The 20,279-nt window shown below is 37.4% G+C and overlaps 1 protein-coding gene and 1 pseudogene across 2 annotated transcripts in view; one reads left to right on the forward strand and one right to left on the reverse strand.

Moving 5' to 3' along the window:
- Window positions 1-214: 214 nt before the first annotated feature.
- On the reverse strand, window positions 215-9,013 carry LOC119530527 (annotated as a pseudogene).
- A 3,169-nt stretch (window positions 9,014-12,182) lies between these two features.
- Window positions 12,183-20,279, forward strand: part of GUCY1A1 (guanylate cyclase 1 soluble subunit alpha 1) — a 50,856-nt gene continuing 42,759 nt past the window's right edge. The window contains exons 1-2 of one of the 2 annotated variants that reach the window (XM_037830877.1): window positions 12,183-12,404; window positions 12,785-12,858. The gene's annotated coding sequence lies outside the window, so the exon portion shown is untranslated. Of the gene's footprint in view, window positions 12,405-12,499; window positions 12,650-12,784; window positions 12,859-20,279 lie in introns of those variants that run through there. The other variant, XM_037830879.1, reaches the window with a different exon arrangement.

Raw genomic sequence — 20,279 nt, forward strand, 5'->3', positions numbered from 1 at the left:
GAGTAATTGTGTGTGTTAGATAAGCTTTGGTCAAGCATGACTTGTAGTGCTGTGGGCTGTGAGTTCAATGCTAACGAATCAAATATATATATAGATTATATATATATATATATATATCTTTCCAAACATATATAAATAGATAGATAGATAGCTCTTTCTATTTCATTAGATTAAAAAACATAAAACCAGCAGGAACTTGAGGGAAAGATGGGGAAAGGAATATAGAAGAGAAAAGCATTGAGCATAGATCAGAGATAACAGGGATTCCATGAAGACTGGAACATCAAGAGCCCCAGTCAAGGCAAGAAAGAGGTTTCTAAGCATTGGACATTTCTTCATTTGATGATGATTTTCTGACACAAGGCTCAGGGCTCAGGTGCCAGGAGAGGCTTGGAAGGTGGTAGACCAGGGTCCAGGGCTGAGGCAGTGGGCAGAAGTCCATGGGCAGTGATATACTTCTTGTAGGTCTCATGGATGATCTTGAAGGCTTGAACAGTGGTGTACAGTATGTCTGTAACAGGGTTCCAGTATAAGGTTGGATGGCGGGTCTCTGGGCAGACCTCCCAAAAGGGACCCGTGGAGCTCGCCCTTGGGGGAACCATTCCTAAAATGTTGCATCATCACTTAAAGAGATGAAGGTACTTGAGCTGGGAGCAGAGACAACAATCAGTCCAGTCTGAGCATGAGGAGTCAATGCAGACGCTGTGGGAGCTGGATCAAGTCCTTCTGAGTCGACATTCTCTTCTTTGGGGCCTGGCTTCTAACAAGTGGCACTGACACAGAATGATAGGTGATTATGGGCCCAGGACACTTCCTCTTCTTGTGAACCTGCTTCCTTTTGTCAACCTTGAGCAGTGCACGTCTCCAAGGATCATATGTTGAACTCCTTTTTGAGTTTGGCAGCTCTTGGGTCAGTGGCCACCCAAAGGGACCACTTTGGCTGCCATGACTGGCCCAAAGAAATATTTGTCATGCATGGTCTGCTGTAGGCTGATGCATGGACTTCTGAATGTTGGAGCTGTCATGCTATAGTTGCAGAGGCAGCAGTGTCTTTTTGTCTTGGGCCTTCTGAGAGCGACCAGCCGGGTGCTGACCTCTGAGGCCTCACACTCTTGAGAGGCTTCTCATAGGCTTTGGTGACTACTCAGCACTTCCTTCTTGGCTCTTCTGCTTCCCCATCACTGGATGGTTCATCCCCTTCGTCCATGTCAGAGTCCAAGTCCACTTCATCTTCTGTGTCTGACTGGTCCCCTTGAGACTCATCATCCGTGAAACCCTCATAAGTCATTTGGTAGAACTCATTTTCCTCCTCTGCCTTTAAACAAAAACACACAGAAAACAAGGTTATGCATTGATCTGTTGATGAAAATGTTGTCATCAGAGGCTTGCAGAAATCTAACCCTGTATTTCCCCGAGGAGCAATGGTTCAGTATTTGCTAATTCAATGTTTGTGGTAAATTTATACAGCATACCTACAGTGAGCACAAGAATTGACTGCATTCACTTAAATGGACTATTAAATATATCTTTTACATTTAAGTAGCAATTGATCCTTGAGTCATTTTATATAAACTTTGTACATAAATCGTATCATATAAGCTTGTTAACTTACCTTTTAGGAACAATACATAAAGGATTTAAAATAAAATTCACCCTCTCAACAACACCTATTTCAATCATGTTTAAGTAATTCATAGACAGATTCTCAAGTAATTTTGTAGATTCATGACTCACTCAAACTATTTCAACCAGTCATACAAACATTGTGTTTAATCTTTACTTTAAATTAATGCTTTTTATTTTTGATTCAAAAACTAAGTTTGATATCTACTATACATCATATACCAAATTAATTTCCAATCAATGAAAGAATTAAGTAAGCAGAAACCATTTTAAGGATAAAGATAGATAACTGATCTGGAATCTAAACAGTAAAACCTATTAAACATCAAAATGCATAGTAAATGTAATCAAAAGGTAAAGAGCATACTAGAATAAATATTTCTAATGAATGTTTTCAGTGCTTTTTGGATAAAAATCTGTCAGAGACACCAGTTATTTCAAGGAAGACAAAAGGGAAAAAGCTAGTAGACCCTATCAAGCATACCTACACAGTATATAGAGTGATAGGTTAATTGACATGAGTGCCATGTTTATTTACAACTTAAAGGAACAAATACAATATCTTATAATAGTATGGACTAATTGTGCAAGACCAAATGTTTGTGATATTTGCAATAATAAATAAATATAACTTTGTTGTTGTGCTATATTGTCTGTTATCAACTCAGTATCATCCCTGCCTCTTTCTGTATTCTCTTTTGCGATGTGAGGGGGCAAGCATGGAAACTACCATTCCCAGCAGAGTTTAAGTTGGATTCTGAATCCATGTGAGATTTAGATGGCAGCGAGGAGGAGAAGCACAGGGCTCCTCTGGCATCAGAAATACCTGCAGGGGTTTAGAGGCTTGTAAGATTTGTGTCACCCACCTACATGCTGCAGAGAGCTGATGTCATCAGTGTCAGTGTTCTCTGTGCTCTGCAGCCAGCAGTAGGTTTTCCCACATTCTTCTCCCGAGGTCTCTTAATTGTTCTATCATCCCTTTCTGTTTGAAATTCCTAAAGTAGTTTCTACTTTCCTAAAGATAAAACAAATCTGATACTGTGGTGTCTTAGTTTCCTGGTTGCTATGACAAATACCACACAATAGGTTAGCTGAACAACAGGAATTTTTAGGCTCGTGGCTTCAGAAGCTAGAAGGCTTGCTTAATCCTGGGAGTGGAAGTTCTCTTGCTGGCCAGAAGTCTTTGGGTTCCTTGGCTTTCCCATCACATGTCGGTGTCTTCCTTCTCTACCAGTTTCCTTTTAATTCCAGGTTAGTTTCCTCCCAATGGAATTTCTTCTTCCTTGTCCAATTTCCCTTGCTTCTAAGGACTTGAGCCATGTTGGATTAAAGCCACCCTCATTCACTTTGTCCCATCTTAACTATTAACAAAACCTTCAAGGGTCCCATTTACAAATGGGTTCACACCCACAGGACCAGGGGTTAAGATGAACATGACTTTTGTGGGGAACATGAATCAATCCCCAACAAGTGGTCATAGCAGAACTTAAATATTTTATACCTGGGAGATTAAAATAAGAACCTTATTTTTTGAAAAGTTAATGTCCCCTTACTATCCACTTAACGACCACCCCCCACCCCCAGCATCTTTTTCTGCCTTATTTTTCTCCATAGCATGTGTCACCATATGCCCTGGTGGAAGTTCCATGACAATAGGGATCCTTGTTTTATGATTCTGTTGAAGCCCCAATTTTTAGAACAATGCTTGATGTGTGATTGTTATGCAAAGAAATATTTGAATGAAAGAATGAATCTCAGAGAGTATTTGCTCCTTCTCTTTGAATGTCAGTAAGCAGAAAAAAAGGGATCTAATTATGGTAAGAAGAAGCAGAGCTTGCATACTTCAATTTTAAATAAGTCCTTAGCCTCTTTGGCTAGTCCCCCAACTGTGTTTTTCATTCTTTCTCCTACAATGGTCACCATAATGTAAACAGTCTTTAATTTGGAAATTGCAATAATCAGCCCAGCAGTTGAATATTATTCTCTCTTCTGGTTTCACTTAAATTTCATTGTGATCTATGCTTTCTCTTAATTTTAATAAAGACTAACTCAATTTTGAGGCTCATAATTCTATCTCAGGTGAATAATCTCAATATATAAAGAGTTCCTTCAAATGAATCAAAAAAAAAAAACCAAAACACTAATGTCTCAACTACAGAATAAGGACATGAACTAACTGTTCAAAACATGTGGGGAATGGTGGTAGTAACAGTAAATAAATACAAATATAACATATTTAAAATCACCTATGAAAGGAATATAATTTGAGATTCACTTCTCAGCAAAAATGTCTAACATAATCTATTAAAAAATAGCAAACACATAATACATTCTTTACACGAAACAGATAAGATTATACTTATTTAAAACTGCTTATAAAATGATCTGGCAAGTGTTATCGGTAACCCTAAAATAACTCATTTTCTGAGGCAAGAGATTCCTGAGAATGTACCAAAGGAAAATACAAGGCACATGAGCAAAGATTTATTTACAAAGATGTTCATCTGTTTCTAATTATATGTTGCAAATATCTTCAATTGTTTTATAGCTTGTCTACTTTCTCTATGGTGTCTTTGATGAAAGGCAGTTCTTAAATTAAAAATTGAGTTTACCAATTCATTTTCTATTTAGCCTAATCATGTTCCATGATTATTGTTTTCTCTGCTCACTGTTATTCTTTGGCTCTGAGATCTTCCATCTGGAAATATTGTCCTTTCTGTAGTAAATCTTAGAAATTCTTTTAGTGAGGATATGGCGGTAGCAAAATCTCTAAGAGCACCTCCTCCTAACAACCCTCTGATGCGCAAAAGACAGTTTTGCTTAATATACAATTCTAACTTGACAATTATTTTTCTCTTAATACTTTCCAGCACTTTGAAGATAATCTATTTTCTTCTATCTTCTAGTGTTCTGTTAAGAAGTTAGCAAAGTTGCCAATCAAGCTAATTATCATTCCATTGTATGTGATATGACTTATTTGTAGATGCTTTTAAGATCTCTTTGTTGTTGGTTTGGTCATTTTAACAAATGCATTTGTGAGTGGATTTTCTTTTTAATTTATTTTCCCTTCTTGGGAATTATTAGGTGAACAGTCACCAGAGGATGGGTGACTGATTAAAATTGTGAAAAACCTTTGCCACGTTTCTTTGAATATTGCTTTTCCACTACATCTCTGTAGTATCCTCCATACATCTTAAACATTCCTTCATATTTTCATCCACCACTATCTGAATTGAGTTATTTCTTCAGATATATTCTCCAGTCCACTGATTTTTTTCTAATTCTGTCAGTTTTATCTAAATCTGCTATTTAATTCACTGAAGAGATTTTATTTTCATATATTTTTAATTTTTGAAAGTTCTCTTTGGTTCAAGTTTCAAACTGGTCAAAATTTATATTCTTTATTATACTATGAATTTTCCATTTTATTTTTTAAATATATTAAACACATCTATTTTATATTTTGTTTTGAGAGATTTCTACAACTGTAGTCCTTGCAGATCTGACTTTGAGTTTATTTAATTCTGCCCTCTGTAGCTTATGGTGGCTTTTTCCCTCAAGTATTTAGTGGTTTCTCTTAATACAGGCCCATTTTCCCTAGGAGTTTACCCATAGAAACTCTTTAAAGCCTGTTGTTAAAGTGGATTCCCCCAGTGGGGATTTATGTTTGCTTCTGCCAGCCTCCTGGAGCATTACCAACACATGACTATGTTAAAATAAAGGGTCATCCTGGGATTTTTCAAGCCATAGAATTAGTATTCAGTCAAAAATGGTGGATGTGTAGCCTTATGGTTTAGAATTCTTAGTAGAGATTTGTTTCTTCCCATGCTTGATTGTGAGCTAAGACTTAAATAAGATACCTTGTGGTGAAAATCTCTTATACCCTGGTTTTGTACTATGTTGTCATTTCCTATCTGTATCCCCTGCTTTGTCTTCTATATCCCCTGCTCGTGTTGTCCAATAAGCCATGCTTCAGCCCAACAGCAGACCTCAGATCATTGTAAATACAGTGCTTGCTTTTCCATGACTTCCTAGTTTCTTATAGTTTCTAGTCTGTTTGTTACCCTTTCTGTTCAGACAGCTTGGTTAAGCTTAAAAATGTTTATAACTTGTCAACCAGCAATGTTAGGTTTTCTGTACTGAGATGGCTTTTCTGCATATCTGCTGTGTTGATGGAGAGGGAAGGCCCCTTGAATTACTTTTATAACCAAACCAAAATAGAATACTTTAAAAGCAAGGAGAGATTTGGTAAGACACTATTTCCCTTAGGTAATATTGTCAACTGTTTAAACAAAGTATTTTAAAATATTAGAACAGCAGCCATAACTGTCATTTTCATAAAATGAGATTTCAACAAGTCTGCTTCTGCATAATTTTCCTTTTCTTTATGTCAAAACAGAGTTCTCCTTACTGTGAAACTTGAATCAGTTTCTTTTTGTAAACCAGGCTCATGATATGCCTCTTGGCCCCATCTGGTGAGAATATCATTTAAGAGTATCTTAGTCTCCTTGGCTGCCTTTTCCAGTTTTGAGATCTCTTTGCTTCACTTTTCTCAGAAGGAGAAGTATGTGTGAAATACACTTATGAGCAAGGCACTAAGAAAACATTTACATCTTGACTTCTGAAGCAAAAGGAAAACCAAGAACAAAACTGATGTCCCTTCATTAGAAATTTCTGGCACAGAGTCATTAGCTCCTTAGTACAAAACATCACCAGTTAGTGAGTGTGCTATGTAAGAATAGTGCAAATCACCAGGCCTTACTCCTACAGCCTACTTAATAAAGGCATAATAATGTGATTTAAAACTATAACATAGGAAGCAGACAAAGTTCTATCTATTACAGTCTTTAAAAGGGGGAACTAACATTTGCTTTCCATTTCCTTTACAATTATTTGAAAAGTTACAAACATGGATTTCCACACAGTTGGCTCTTTTCCTATAGGTAGATAGCTGTAGTCTTTGTTACCCTGGATTTTTTCTCTTAAAGTTTAAGGGCTCATAGATTTTCACATTAAAAATTCTTCTAGTTAAGATTAAATGCTTTCCCCTAAAAGTGATGTTCGAATAAGGCTGTAATTTTATAGCTCCATTTCAACTCAGCTATGCAGGAAATTCTTGAAGTAGCAGACAGCCATACAGATGAGGAAGGTGCTACAACTATAGGAGCTCTTGTTTACAAATCCAGAGTCTAGATACATCAACATTGAACAATTTTCAGCTCTCTATAAAAGACATTCATTTAATCAATGATTTTGAGTATCTCCCACCATGAAAAGAAGAAAATAATCAACCTTTATAATATTTGATGATTTGAGAAAAGTTACCTGTGTGTAAATATTCCTTAATATTTTCTTCTATAAGTAGCTTTATTGGATATAGTTCCAATGCTTTGTCTACCTGTTTCAGGAAAATTGTTATTCATTCTCTCTCTCTCTCACCTCTTCTTGTTTTTATAAATGCATAATGAAATGGAAACACTCTACTGCATTTTAGCTAACCACTCAGTTTAAAAAATCAAGTTATTGAAACTCATGTTCTCAAGCAACACTCCACTGATTAGTTTGTAGCTTAACCTATTTTCAGGCAAATAAATCAGGAGAATATAAATAGCCGAAAGTGCTAGTCTTGAAAATCCAAGTCTGTAACAGAATGGCATCACCAATGTTTACCTGTCCAAGAACTTCTTCAATAAGACAACTTTACCACATTGAGATTTTAGTGTTTCTGCATGAGATTCTCATGCAGAATTACCTACAGATATTTATTTAAACACAGGTTCATGGGACCTACTAGGATGCAAAGTTTCAGCTGGGGCTGTTTAATTTGCATAATTGACCAGCTTTTTTTTTTTTTTTTCCTTTTTCAGAATTACCGAAATGATTAATAGCAATAGCCTAGGGTTATAAGCCAGATTGCTTGAGTTTGAATCCTGCTTTTATCACGTGCTACCTGTGTGACTTTGGACAATTTGCTTAATCTCCCTATATCTCAATTATGTCTACAAAGCAGAGATAATAACAGTGCTTACTTCAGAGGGTTATTGGGGGAAACAAATGCTGCAATACATATAAAATGCTTAAAATAGAGCCTGGCACATAATTAACATATTGCAATGTTAATTATTATGATTCTTTCTTGGTCATTAAATGTTAGAATCCCAGCAAAGAAATCATTGGTCCATCTTTTAATAACCTCTTTGATGGTAGCTAGTATTAGTTCCTCAGTTTTAAAAAAGTAAAGTCAAGGGCTCAGAAAATACCTAGAAGCTATCATCACATGGTCAATTATTATGGAAAGCCTGGAAGTCTTGTACAAGTGGAGTAGGAGCAGTAGAACTAAGCTGGTAAGGAGAAAGCAGTATTGAAATTAAGAGTGTTTTTGAACCAAGTTAGAAAGAGAGTTTAATTGAAGTTGTCTTTTTAATGACTCTTTTTACAGACATCACATCTCTGTATGGCTGAACTGTTCATTTTAAACTTCTTAACTTTCACTTCTGTGAAACATCTTGTGGCAGATATAGTAAACACAGTACATTCAATAAATACCTTTGAACAAGGTTCACCAAATTTTTATTTTGCAGTAGTCCTTAACCCATTCAGCTTACCGGCCATTTTATATCACTGTATCCACCAAATGCTTTCTTTTCAATCTCCTGAAGTCAATGAAATTGTAAAGTATTCCCATGGGGGAACATTTTTTTAAGCAGCATTAAATGCATTGAGGCCTATAGGATACCATTTTTGTCTCCTTTTGAAATAAAATATTTTGAAATACTAGTGCTATGAAATGTCAAGGTTAAATATTGGCAACTAAAAGAGTCAACATAACTATTATTTTAGAACATAAATTTCAAGTACGGGGAATGCATCACACCAGTATGTTCAGCAGGGTTTTCAAATATAATAATTGATAAAACCTCTCAGTATTGCCAAAGTGGAAAGACATTATCTTCACCTGGGCAAAGGTTAGCATAGTGTCTTTTGCAATCTAGGTAGCCTTAGAATTTACCAAATTGTCAAGTCCTGGTTCCTTTTTACTTAACAGTGTTCCTTCAATCTATCTCTTTCTTCTCACTTTTTATAATAAGCAACAAGAAGAAGCAAGCTTTGTCTTCACCACTTTGAGTGGAATATCAAATATCTAAGTTTTTCATTTGTACATAGTCACAGGAGCCAATTCATCCAGGATTTCTACCACTGTATAACAGGGATCTCCTTTCCTCCAGTTTCCAATAACATGCTCCTCCTTTCCATCTGAGCCCTCAATAGCAGCACCTTTAACATACATATTTCCATAGTCCGTTTCTGATGAGTCAGGTGTTCTCTGAGAGGATACACCATGGTTCTTACTTCCTGCTGAGTCTTCACTAACAGAATTGCTAACATTCATACGTCTATTCAAGGTAATCTAGCCTAATTTTTAAGATCATGCTTCACAAAATACTTATGTCTGATTATTGCCCAATTCGAAAGCCATTTCCACATTTTTAGTTATTTGTTACAGCACCACCCCCTTCTAGGTATGAAAATCTGTATTAATTTCCTAACGCTATTGTAGCAAATTACCACAAACTTAGTGGCTTAAAACAACACACATTTATTATCTTACCATTTCTGTTGTTCAGGAGTCTGGCCATGGCTTAGGTGCATGCTCTGCTAAAGTTCTCACAGGCTGTAATCAAGGTCCCAGCTGGGCTGAGTTCTCATCTAGAAGCTCAACTGGGGAAGAATAGGCTTTCAAGCTCACTGGGATTTTGGTAGAATTCATTTCCCTTGCATATGTAGGAATGATTGGCTCAGCTTCCTTTTTGGCTGTCAGATGGAGGCTGCTCTCTGCTGAAAAAGGCTGCCTTCAACTACAGGATAATCTACCCATTTCAAGGTTGGCTGGTTAGCAGCCCTAACTGCATCTGCAACCTGACTTCTCCCTTGCCATGCAACAAAATGAGTTCACAATTCCAGGGACTAGTATGCGGGCATCTTTGAAGGACAATTATTCTGCCTACTACAGTGTATTTACCACTAAAACATCATCTCTTTGACAAAATATAGTGAACAACATTCATGTCACTATTAAAATCTCTTCAAAGCCAGTCTTGCTCATGAATGCCTATACGAAGACTAGAAATTTTAGGACTCCAATCTCAACCATCTTTTTTTTCCTAACTAAAACTTCACATTCCAAAAGAGACATTTTGGAGTGATAGTATGGTGCCAGTATAAACCATACCTAACTAGATGTGTTTCAAACAAATTGAAAGTAAATAATTTTAAGAAGAAGAGGGAATAAAGAGTAATAAAGGAGAGCAAAAAGAGTGATGAAGAAGTAGAAGTTTACCTTCTCTTGCTTGTGTTTGAAGGGATTATCTTTATTTTAAAAATGTTACGATTATCTCAGTTCTACCATTCTGCTGCATCCTCTCTTTCTTTCTCTCTCTATCTTAATTCTCTTTGGCTTATGAACTTCTTATGTCCTGGGAATCTAGACTAGATGAACCCTTTTATGCCAGTTCTTTATTTGAACTGATGAAAATACTAACTCAGAAACAGAAGACCCTGGTTCTAAAAATCTTGAGTGTAGACAGGCACATACTAACCATTTTGGGGTCTATCAATCTTAGTGAGTTGATATTAGATGAGTGCTTCTCAAACTTCAATATGCATAGGAATCATCTGAGTAAATAAATATTCTGGTTCAGTAGGTTTGGGGTGGGATTTAGGTTCTATATTTTTAATAAAGGCACAGGTCATGCTGATGCTGCTGATACACAGACCACAGTCTGAGTAGTAAGGATTTAGACTGTGTTTCTGACTGCCATTGCCATTTATTTGCAAGTGTAAAAATAATGCACATTTGACTGCTTTTGTACTTTTGTCATTTTTGGGTATGGGAAAAACAAAGCATCTTAAGAAACACTAGTATATTGATTTTTTCTGCCAGAGACAACCACAAGTCTACAGAGGGTTGCTTTACACTGAATAATTGTCCTTGTTAACACTTTAATTAAGTTGTCATGGCAACTTTTCTATTCTCAATAAAGGGGAGGCGAGTAGGTTTTAACTATTCTGCAAACATAAGACAGAAGAATGGACCTGGAAGATGATGAAACTCAGGCTGCGAAGGTTATCCCTAACATCAAGGAACTCTCAGTATTTCTTCAGGGTATATCAAACATAAAGATTAAAGAATCTCTTTTTCAACCACCTTTTGGTAGTTTCCAGCTTCCCTTATCCCTAGACTGGTTGCTTCTTACTCACAAAGGACGGGAGAAGGGGAAGAAGACATGACTCTCTCTAGCCAAGAGTCCACCCCTGATATAATTGAGTAGTTTTCTTGGCAGCAATTTCTGGGGTTAAATACAGTATTTATCAAGGAATTTGGTGTACTGTGGAATTTGAGGATGGCAAAGGCAGAAATGAATGGGTTAAGCATGTTATGTTCCAGGATGAATAGAATATTGACCAAAGTTACGGCAATGGGAGTGTGTCACTAAACCAACAAACAAAAACTAACATGACCCTCTTTCAATTATGTGTTGCAATGTATTTCTTTTTGTTTTTCTTTCTGGGTTTTAGGTTCTAAATACTCTGAGGACAAAAACTCTACTGATCTAAAACAGTATCACAGGTTGGAAGTAGGGAAGAAGTTTTCAGAAATAGCAGAAGAACAGCAACAACAAAAACAACAAAAAAAAAAAAACAAAAAAAAAACAAAAATAGCTCTAAACTTTTGAGTTATGCTAACACCTATTGTTACTATGGCCACTTATTGTCCCCCTAGTTGTTTCTGGCTTATTTAAAGACCTTTCTTTACTGACTGTGACTGGTGTTGCCCATTATGAGAGTATCATAGGCAAGGCAAGGAAGAGTTTACAAATATGACAAGTCTAAAATAGGACTAGATTAGACGGGTGGGTTTGGGGAGAATATATGTGTGATGGAGGGAACCCTGAGAAATTTGTCTTCGCATTCCTACGTTTGAAGAAGGAACACAGAGTGATCATGATTAATTGTGAAATCAAAATGAAATGGCATAATGAGATTTTTTAAAAATCAGGAAGGCGACTCAAACACATTATCAGAATTTATTTCTCTGTGCTGAATATACATATACATATACATATACATATATACATATACATATATATATATATATAACAAATAGAACTAAATACACTCAACCAAGCAACCAAGCAGAATCAGGATTTTTTCTCAAACGCTGTAAATGCTCTGCAGCCACAGAAATGCATTAGCAAGGAGTCCATCTGCTTCAAAACTGAAAACCAGGACAAGAAAACCATCTGTACGGTTATCAACTTCCCAGTAGAAATGTTGAAGTATTTTTTAACTACGGAATGTAAATCAGAAACTACATTTTTTTCCCTGATCATTGCATAGTCGACAAAAAATGTTTTGTTTTGTTTTGTTTTAAATTGGGCCAAATTTTCCTTCAGTCCCTTCCCTCTTTGCCCTTTTGCTTCCTTTGTCCCCTTCCCCTAGGTCTGCTGCCTCCACACAGTAAATTCTGGGATGGCGATTGGGCGGCTTGAGAGGCCAGGACTCAGTTCCCCCGTCCTAGTCTGGAAGTAGTGGGTGGGACTCAGGCAGGGCCGGTTTTCCACAAGCAGGTTTCCATCCAGTTATCCTATACGTTGCCCGCCTTAGACCAGAAGCAAAAAGCTGCGAACAGCCGGTAGAGCAGCCCCAGGCGACCGGCACCTGCGGGGGAAGGGAGCTCCAGGAGCAGGCTAGGGACCCCGGCCCTGCATGGCCTCAGGATGGTGCGTTTTGGCAGCTACTTTCTTTTTCAGTCTTTCAGTGCAGGGAGGGGGAAAGGTTCTAAAACGAAGTCGAAGTGCAGTAGGATCAGGAACTGCAAGAGTCTTTGGGGACATCAGAACGAGATACGGGGAGACACAGGGAGAGACAAAGGCGAGAACTGATTGCGTCTGTGGGAGAAGCGCGGGGAATACGGTTTCCGTGGGCACGTCGCGTCCCGCCCAGCCTGTTGAACAAGTAGACCCGGGTGAGACCAAGCGTGATCGCCGCAGCCGCGTGTGTTGTGGGTGCACTCGCGCGGGACCGACAGGTGCCACTGCAGGGTCCTCTCTCCCGCCCACCACTCCCGCCTCTGACGCCCGTTCCCTTTCTGTGTTCGCAGTGCGGATTTGCGAGGCGCGCCCTGGAGCTGCTGGAGATTCGGAAACGCAGCCCCGAAGTCTGGGAAGCCATCAAGTAAGTGGTCGCTGCATATCCACATGGATCTCGACTCCCCAGCTTGAATTTGGGGTCTGGGAAGTCCAGAGGGGTGTCCCCCTCCTCGGGATCCATGCTTGAGCTAGTCCTCTTATTTCCCTTGGGAAGCGTCCCTCGCGCTCGCAGTTGCCCAGCCCCGGGGGGCCAGAGCCCGGTTCCCACGCTGGGAAGGAGCGAACGAGCAAAGGAGAAGGCGCCCGGGGTCCCGGCTTAGGGCCCGGGGGACTTGCGGCGCTGGAGGGAGGAGGACCCGGGCTCGCCGCGCCGGCAGCTGCGCTCGCGGAGCTGTGCCGTGAGAACGTTTAGGGCGCGCCCCCGCCGCAGTTCTCCCACGGCCCGGGCGCCTGGGCAGTGGAGCTAGCCCTGCAGCCCCGCGTAACGCCGGGGCCTCCAGGGCAGGAGCAGAAAAAGGCCAGGTAGAGTAGCTTGGAAATTAGGGGTAACCGGGGTTTGAGGCCACATGTCTAGGCGTTAGGAGCCGGCCAAGGTGCAAGCAACTTCATCCCGCGGGCTGCCGAGTAGGGTAATCTATTAGCCTTATTTCAGAGGAATTCGCTACAAAACACTGGATAGCCTCTACCGGGCAGCTAGCAAACTTCCAGTGGGCTGCTCAGGGGCTTGACCAAAGAGTAAATGTGTTTTAGTTTTAGCTTTTTGTTTTTTTAATTACTGCTTGGCAGTGTCTAATTTCGGTTTTCATTAGGACCGCGGCATTTTGGGAAATGGTGAGCAGGGGCTCACCGCTGTCTCTGCATGTCGGGTCTGTGCCCACAGCCTGTACCAGTGGGCTGAGCTGCTTTAGAGTTGACATTTGTGTGAGCCGCTGTGTTGTGATGTGATCATGTGATTTCAGGCTGCGGATTTCGTGAGTTTTTCTTTTGCTCACTGGTTTTCACATGGCTGTTCCTTCATTTTGCATGTGATAAACAGTACACCAGAGGTTGCACGTCTCACTTCTGGTGACTGGTTGCAGGCATCTTGGTTTCTAACATTGACATCTCAATTGTTTTTTAAATAGAACTGGCCGTTTTAAAATTGAACTTCATTTACAACATGCTAATAGTGATTTTTCAGGGGCAGTCCTGATGGTGATTTCATTAAATTACCTATTTCCTACAACTAATCCTAGTAGTAACATCTTCCACCCTCTAGTTATGCATAGATAAGCATTGAAACACTTAATGATAGAAGTAGATATCTTGGTTCATAGCATAGAAAGAATCTGTTGTTTTTCCTAAAATGGTTTTATATATGTATACACACATACACACACACACACACACACACACACACACACACATATTTGCTTTAGGAGTGGTCATTTCAGGTACTGTATTATGAAGTGGTAAAAACCAAAAATAGCAACAAAAATATGTCTAAAATTCCAAAGCAGACCTCAGTTTGTCAAAAAGTCATATAAACTTTATTACTTCTTCAGGGGAAATTGTGTAGACTATATTCTCTGTTCAGTTATAAAACAACCTGGCCATAGATCTGCTTCAAAAGGGCATGAAGCCCTTGAAATTGTATTCAAAGCCTTGGGTCACTGCATTTTTAGGGAAGCAGTCCATGATCCTCAAATTTCCAAAGGAATCTGTGACTCCACAGAAAAATAAGAGCCATTGAGTTAAAACATGTAAGTTACATTTAAAAAATAAAGTCTACAGTCATAGAATATTAGTAACAGTTGTAGAATAAATAGTGTTGTAATAATTGAAGCATCTTATGTAAAATAGACCCATTTGTTTTTAAATGTAAGTCAGTTAGGAAACTTACGGCAATAAAGTTTATTTAGAAGAAATCTGCAATGTGTAAATAAGCATATCCTATTTCTCCTTATACTCTAAGACCTCTTTCTAGTGCATGACAGAGAAAATAATTAAAATAGGTTTATTCTCTATGAAACCCAATAGAAATATAAAATACTTATGCTTACCATAGTGTTTTATAGTGTATGAAATATAAATAGCCCCTTAAGGCCCTGCTTCTGTATGTCCAGGTATGAAATGATATGTCTAAGATAGTTTTCTGTCATTTAGAGAGTGTGGAAGGAAATGTAAAGATATTTTATTTATTTCTAGTAACACCAAATGAAAAAAGAAGTGTGTAAACTTCATGATGCCTAGTACTTATATCTGTTTAATTATGGCTTATTAAATCAACTTGTTTATGGCATTATTTAGAAAAGCCATTTCAATTACTATTATATTACACTACAAACTTCAGGAATAAGTTATAGCATTAAAATTAACTTATTTCATATAAATGTCAATAAAATATTTTTCTAAATAAATAGCAGCAATTTTGCATAGGTGTTTTTCAAACAAAAGAGAAAAAAACAATTAAATCTTTAGCTAACATCATTTTTATTGATATATTAAGGCATTGTATAACCTTGAATTTTCTCAGAAACCATAGAAGGGAAATTCAATGGTCTACCTATTTTTGTAGGTTGTAAATACTAAGATTATTGTAGATACTAAGATTAATGTGAATGTAGGAGGTGAGGAATATTGATTTTTTTTTACAGATTAGTTTGAAATAACACAATATGCACCCAAAAATCTCTAATTAATCTTTCTTTTTCAGAAATGATAAAAATTAATTTAGTCATAAGGATGAATTTCTCCAGGTGAAGGGAAATAGAAAGGCAAAGCAATATTTGGATATGCCAAGTCAAAATGTATGGAGGAAAAAAAATTGGAGGAAAGTCAGAATGATTATATGTCAGATTCACCAGAAAGTTGCTTGGCTTTTCTTTTATTTACTGGGATATGTAGTTTTATGACACTAATTTTTATGCCACTTAATTAGAAATATTTACCCAAGCAAAATTTTCTGGACATTTGTAAAAACACAACCTCATTTTTTTCTTTCTAAAATTCTGTTAATTTCAGTGGTTTTAGTCTTTAGGCCATCTGTAGTCATTCAACAAGTATTTATTTATTAGGTGTGTGTGCAATAGTTTTGTTTTTCTCCACCTTGACATGGTATAAGAAGAGTTTTTGGCAATTTTTAATTATTTGGGTGAACCAGTTTGCCCATAGGCAAGTTGATTTACTTGGGATTGGAGTAATTCCTTGGCTACTCTAAATCGTATCTGAATGTATTTCTTTGAGAACAGTTGGAAGTATCTTACCTATTTCATATTTTTTTTTTTTCTCCCTTGGGTTCAGGCTAACAGGCTTCATCTTTCTAAAATCTTGGGGCATATAGAGTATCAACAGAATTACTTGGGCAATGTAAAGAACAACTACCTTGTAAAACTTGAGAGGCTCTGGAGCGTGGCCTCCTTTGCCACAGAAATATGACTCTTGCTGCTAGTAGTTACACACTCATTGCCTAATTTCTTTTACCTGGAATGATTTCTAGCCATTAATAATCTTTTATTAAAATGAACCCTCCCTTTCAGAAAATCAAAGGCAACTCAAATTAATTAACTCACATACCAACTCTTCCTGTTTGCCTTAGTAGGAATTAGCAGGAAGGTGAAACAAGACAATGGCTTTGGGAGTGAATATCCTGGGGAAAGGAAATGGGGAAGACCCAGGAAAACTTCTTAACCTTGGAATTTTTTTCCAGGTCTGATCTTTGTCTGTATCCCCTTTGACTATGCCACATTACATTGAAAGTACCTGTTTCAATGGTATTTTTCACCTACCACACTCTAATCTGCCTCTGGTACTCATTGTTGGATTCATGGTGCTTACATATTAATAGGTATATAATAAGCTTTTGTTGTCTTTGTTATTATTGAAGTAAGTTCAATATCTGTGCCTTGCTGCTACCGGTTATCCTGTTGGAGAATAAAATTTGCAGTGCAGGGTTTTGTTGTTTTTTTTTTTTTCTCTATTTTGTAATGAGCCTACATGGAATGTTGTAGTCTTAGTAATAAAGAGATGCTTCTGCCCTCTTCTCTCATATGACTGGCAACCTATGATACCTGCCTTCCCAATTTTTGCTTTATCTTTTATCTCTGCTTTGCCTTCCTCACTGTGAAATGTAGCTGGACAAAGTAATGTAACTGTTCTTTGGTCAACTACAAATTGATACACTCTAACATCAGCCTGAAAGATGGTTAATGGTGCAAGGAACTTATTTTATTCTTTCTTGATTAGCTCTTTATCAGTTTCAACATAAGGTATGTTTCACACTTTTCCTATACTCCATTTCCCCCAAATTACATCCCCCTCGACTCTTTTTCTTAATAGATGACCTTATTTCCTAATTCAGAGCATGTTAAGACCAAGTTAGGCTAACTAATTTTCAAGATTTAATCTTGAATGAAGCAGGCATTTCCTTATTTGAGCTGCTCTGAGCATAAGAACTCTTTTCTTACATTGTACTATAGTATTCATCTCTATAATATTCATATACTTATTTTACCTGTTAGAGTACTTGTACAAAATGCTTTTATACATAGCAACTCTTACATGTGTCTAATATAATATTAGTTCATGTATTAGCACTCTTCATAAGGCTATTCAACCAGTTATATATTCATATGTCTCTCTTTCCTTGGAATTTACTTTCCTTTCTGTAACCCAAAAGTGTACCATGAGAAACTTGGTCAAATTCCTTGCTGAAAAGAATTTCCACTTTCTGCAGAATAGCTATCATGTAACCATACTGAAAACAAAAGGAAATAAAGTTAGGTTAATCTGTAATCATTTGTTCCTTGGAACCTCATTCTGGAGTGTAGATAGAGCAGCAGTGCCCATTGAGAGCTCTCACCCCTTGCATTTAAGGATCTCTTTGAAATAGTGTATGGAATTAATGTCAAGCTCTCTCTAGGCTAGAGTTTGTAGAATCTGCCTTCTTTATTTTGAACATTGGGACAGTGGCTGCATTTCTTGTTCTCTGTCAACTCTTCATCAATATTTTAAAGATTATTTTAACAATTTCCTTATCTCATCTATGCATTTTTTAGTACTTTGTGATGTAATTTCTCCAAATTAATGGATTTAAATTCTTTCAAGAGATTTAATATGTTCCTATATCTTGGTCTTTGAATTTCTTGTTTTGATTCTTGTCCTAGCTTTGCCAGTCTGAATAGTATTTTTTTTGAGGAAAGGAAATGAGGCAAAACAAGAATAAGGTAGTTCTGCCTTCCCTCTGTTATGTATTAACATACACATTTCTTCATCCCCCAGTAGTCAGTGTAGCCTTCCTATAACTAATAAAAATGCCATCATCCCACCACCATATATGGCAATAAAAAAGAATTAAAGGGACCTTTTCATCTATGTGAATTTTTTAAACCTTCAGCTTACCTTATGCTTAGGTTTTGTGACATTCTTCTCATAGGTTCAAAAGAAGTGTCACTTTTTTGCACTTCTCTCAAGAAAGCTTGTTATGGATTATGCTTGTCACGAGGGAGACACAAGCACATTTTATGACAGTCCCTGACTTCGTGGAATTTAAAGCCTGGATGTAGAGATAAAACCAATTAATAGTTTCATAATTTTACATGCCAGCACTTAAAAAATGAACTTAAATTTTCTTGTACAGTTTTAATAAGTTCTTAAGAATTTAAGAGAAGGGGGAGAGTTCCGTAGGCTGGAACTACAGAGAAAGGTTTTCAAGAAGAACTAGGACCTATCTGAGATTTTAAGAGCAGACTAGGAGGTTGAACTTTGAAGGACCTGTAGGATATAAATATTGGGAATAGTGGGAAGAGCATTTTAGGCAGAGGCATGGAAACAATGCACTGTGGGAAGTAGGAACCACTAAGAGTGTCTGCACATGTGTGTGTGTATGTGTGTGTAAAGGGTTTGCAGATGTAGAAAGGGCACCACCAAGTCTTCTCAAGCTACTTCCTTTATGGGGAGTACTACTATTCTTTTCTCCTTTTCTTGATTTCCCTTTACCTTTGCTTTCTCTTTGGAAGAGCCACTCCTATTCATTCTTTCAATCTCAATTTACACCCAGCTTCTCAGAAACTTTCCCTGATCTTCGAAATCTGATTTGATGCCTTGCCAAGTTTTCCTGCAATACATATACTTCCCCTATCATATTGTCATACTGCCTATTTTCCCCAGTAGACTGATATCTTGTAGAAGAAGGGCATTTCTCTTTAGTCCGCCGTTCAGTTCACAGCCACTTAATAAGAGTGCTCTTTGGGTCATAAGGACTCAGTAAAAACGTTTACTATGATATGGGCCTTCTTGGAGCAATGAAGCTAAATTGGGGAGAATTTGTCAATAAGATTTGTGGCTAAAAGGACCATAATGTCAGTCTGATACTTTTCTTCATTGAGTTTCAAAAACTTTTGCTGCATACAATGTTAAAACCATTTTTGTAGTATCCATAACTTCATGTGAGCAATCCGATAGCCATACTTTACTGCTTAACTCTGCAGCCTAATCTCTTGGTCATTCTCTTATTTGAATACTGTGTTGTCATTCTCTTATTTGAATACTGTGTTAACAGCCATATTTTAAGCTGAAGTTTGTCATCAAGCTTGTTGTTTTCTCCATGTCTTTGCTTTTGCACATATTGTTCCCACTCCCTGCAATGCTTTTCCTTGTTTCACTGCACTTGCAATTTCTGACTTATTCCATAAGACTCAATTTAAGTGTCATTTTCCATGGAAGAATTTAACCAGTTCTCCATGGTAGGGTTAGATGCAGATCTTCTGTGTCCCCATGGTAACCTGTAAATGACTGATCACGCTGAACTCTATTTTGTATTTTATTCTGCAACTCGCATCCCTGACTGAAACACTCCATAAGGGTCTAGTGTTTGCTTGTTTTTAATTTGTTTGGGTTTTTAATTCCCACAACCCTGTTCCTTAGAACATGGCAGTAGTTGCTTAATAACTATCTTGGGTTATATGAATAATTTAATGAGTGAATGAATGAATGAATGGTTGGATGGATAAATTCAGGAATTCAGGGAGACAGAAAGATTAAAGATTGTAAGGAGGAACAAGTAGAGTAATTATAAAACAAAGACCCTGAAGAGGGTATGTTGCAATGGAATCTAGAGCAGAATATAAACCATAAGAGAAAAGAAATTTCTGTCTCTTCCAATACTGGATAAAATGAGGCAGTGGTGATGAGAGTGTTAGGGTGATGTTTAGGTAAAGCTCATAGGAGAACTAAACGGTGTTAGCTAAATACTTAGTGAGATATAAATAGAATATATAATTTGTAAGCAGCAACTGTACTTCATAAAAGAACCCACAATCATTATATAATTGTTCAAAATAAAAATTAAGGTGTTTTTAATATTTAACAATTTTCGGTCATTTTGGTTGAACTATGTGAAAAATATCCAGCCTCACACTGACATGTAGTTGGAAAAAGGAGTAGTAGTTTGTCTGTTCAGATAATTGTAGATATTCTTTGGTACAACACCAAAATTCAGCAAGTGCTAATTTCTTAAAGGTTAGTTTC

The sequence above is a fragment of the Choloepus didactylus genome, chromosome 3, assembly GCF_015220235.1.
Source record: "Choloepus didactylus isolate mChoDid1 chromosome 3, mChoDid1.pri, whole genome shotgun sequence".
NCBI lineage: Eukaryota > Metazoa > Chordata > Mammalia > Pilosa > Megalonychidae > Choloepus > Choloepus didactylus.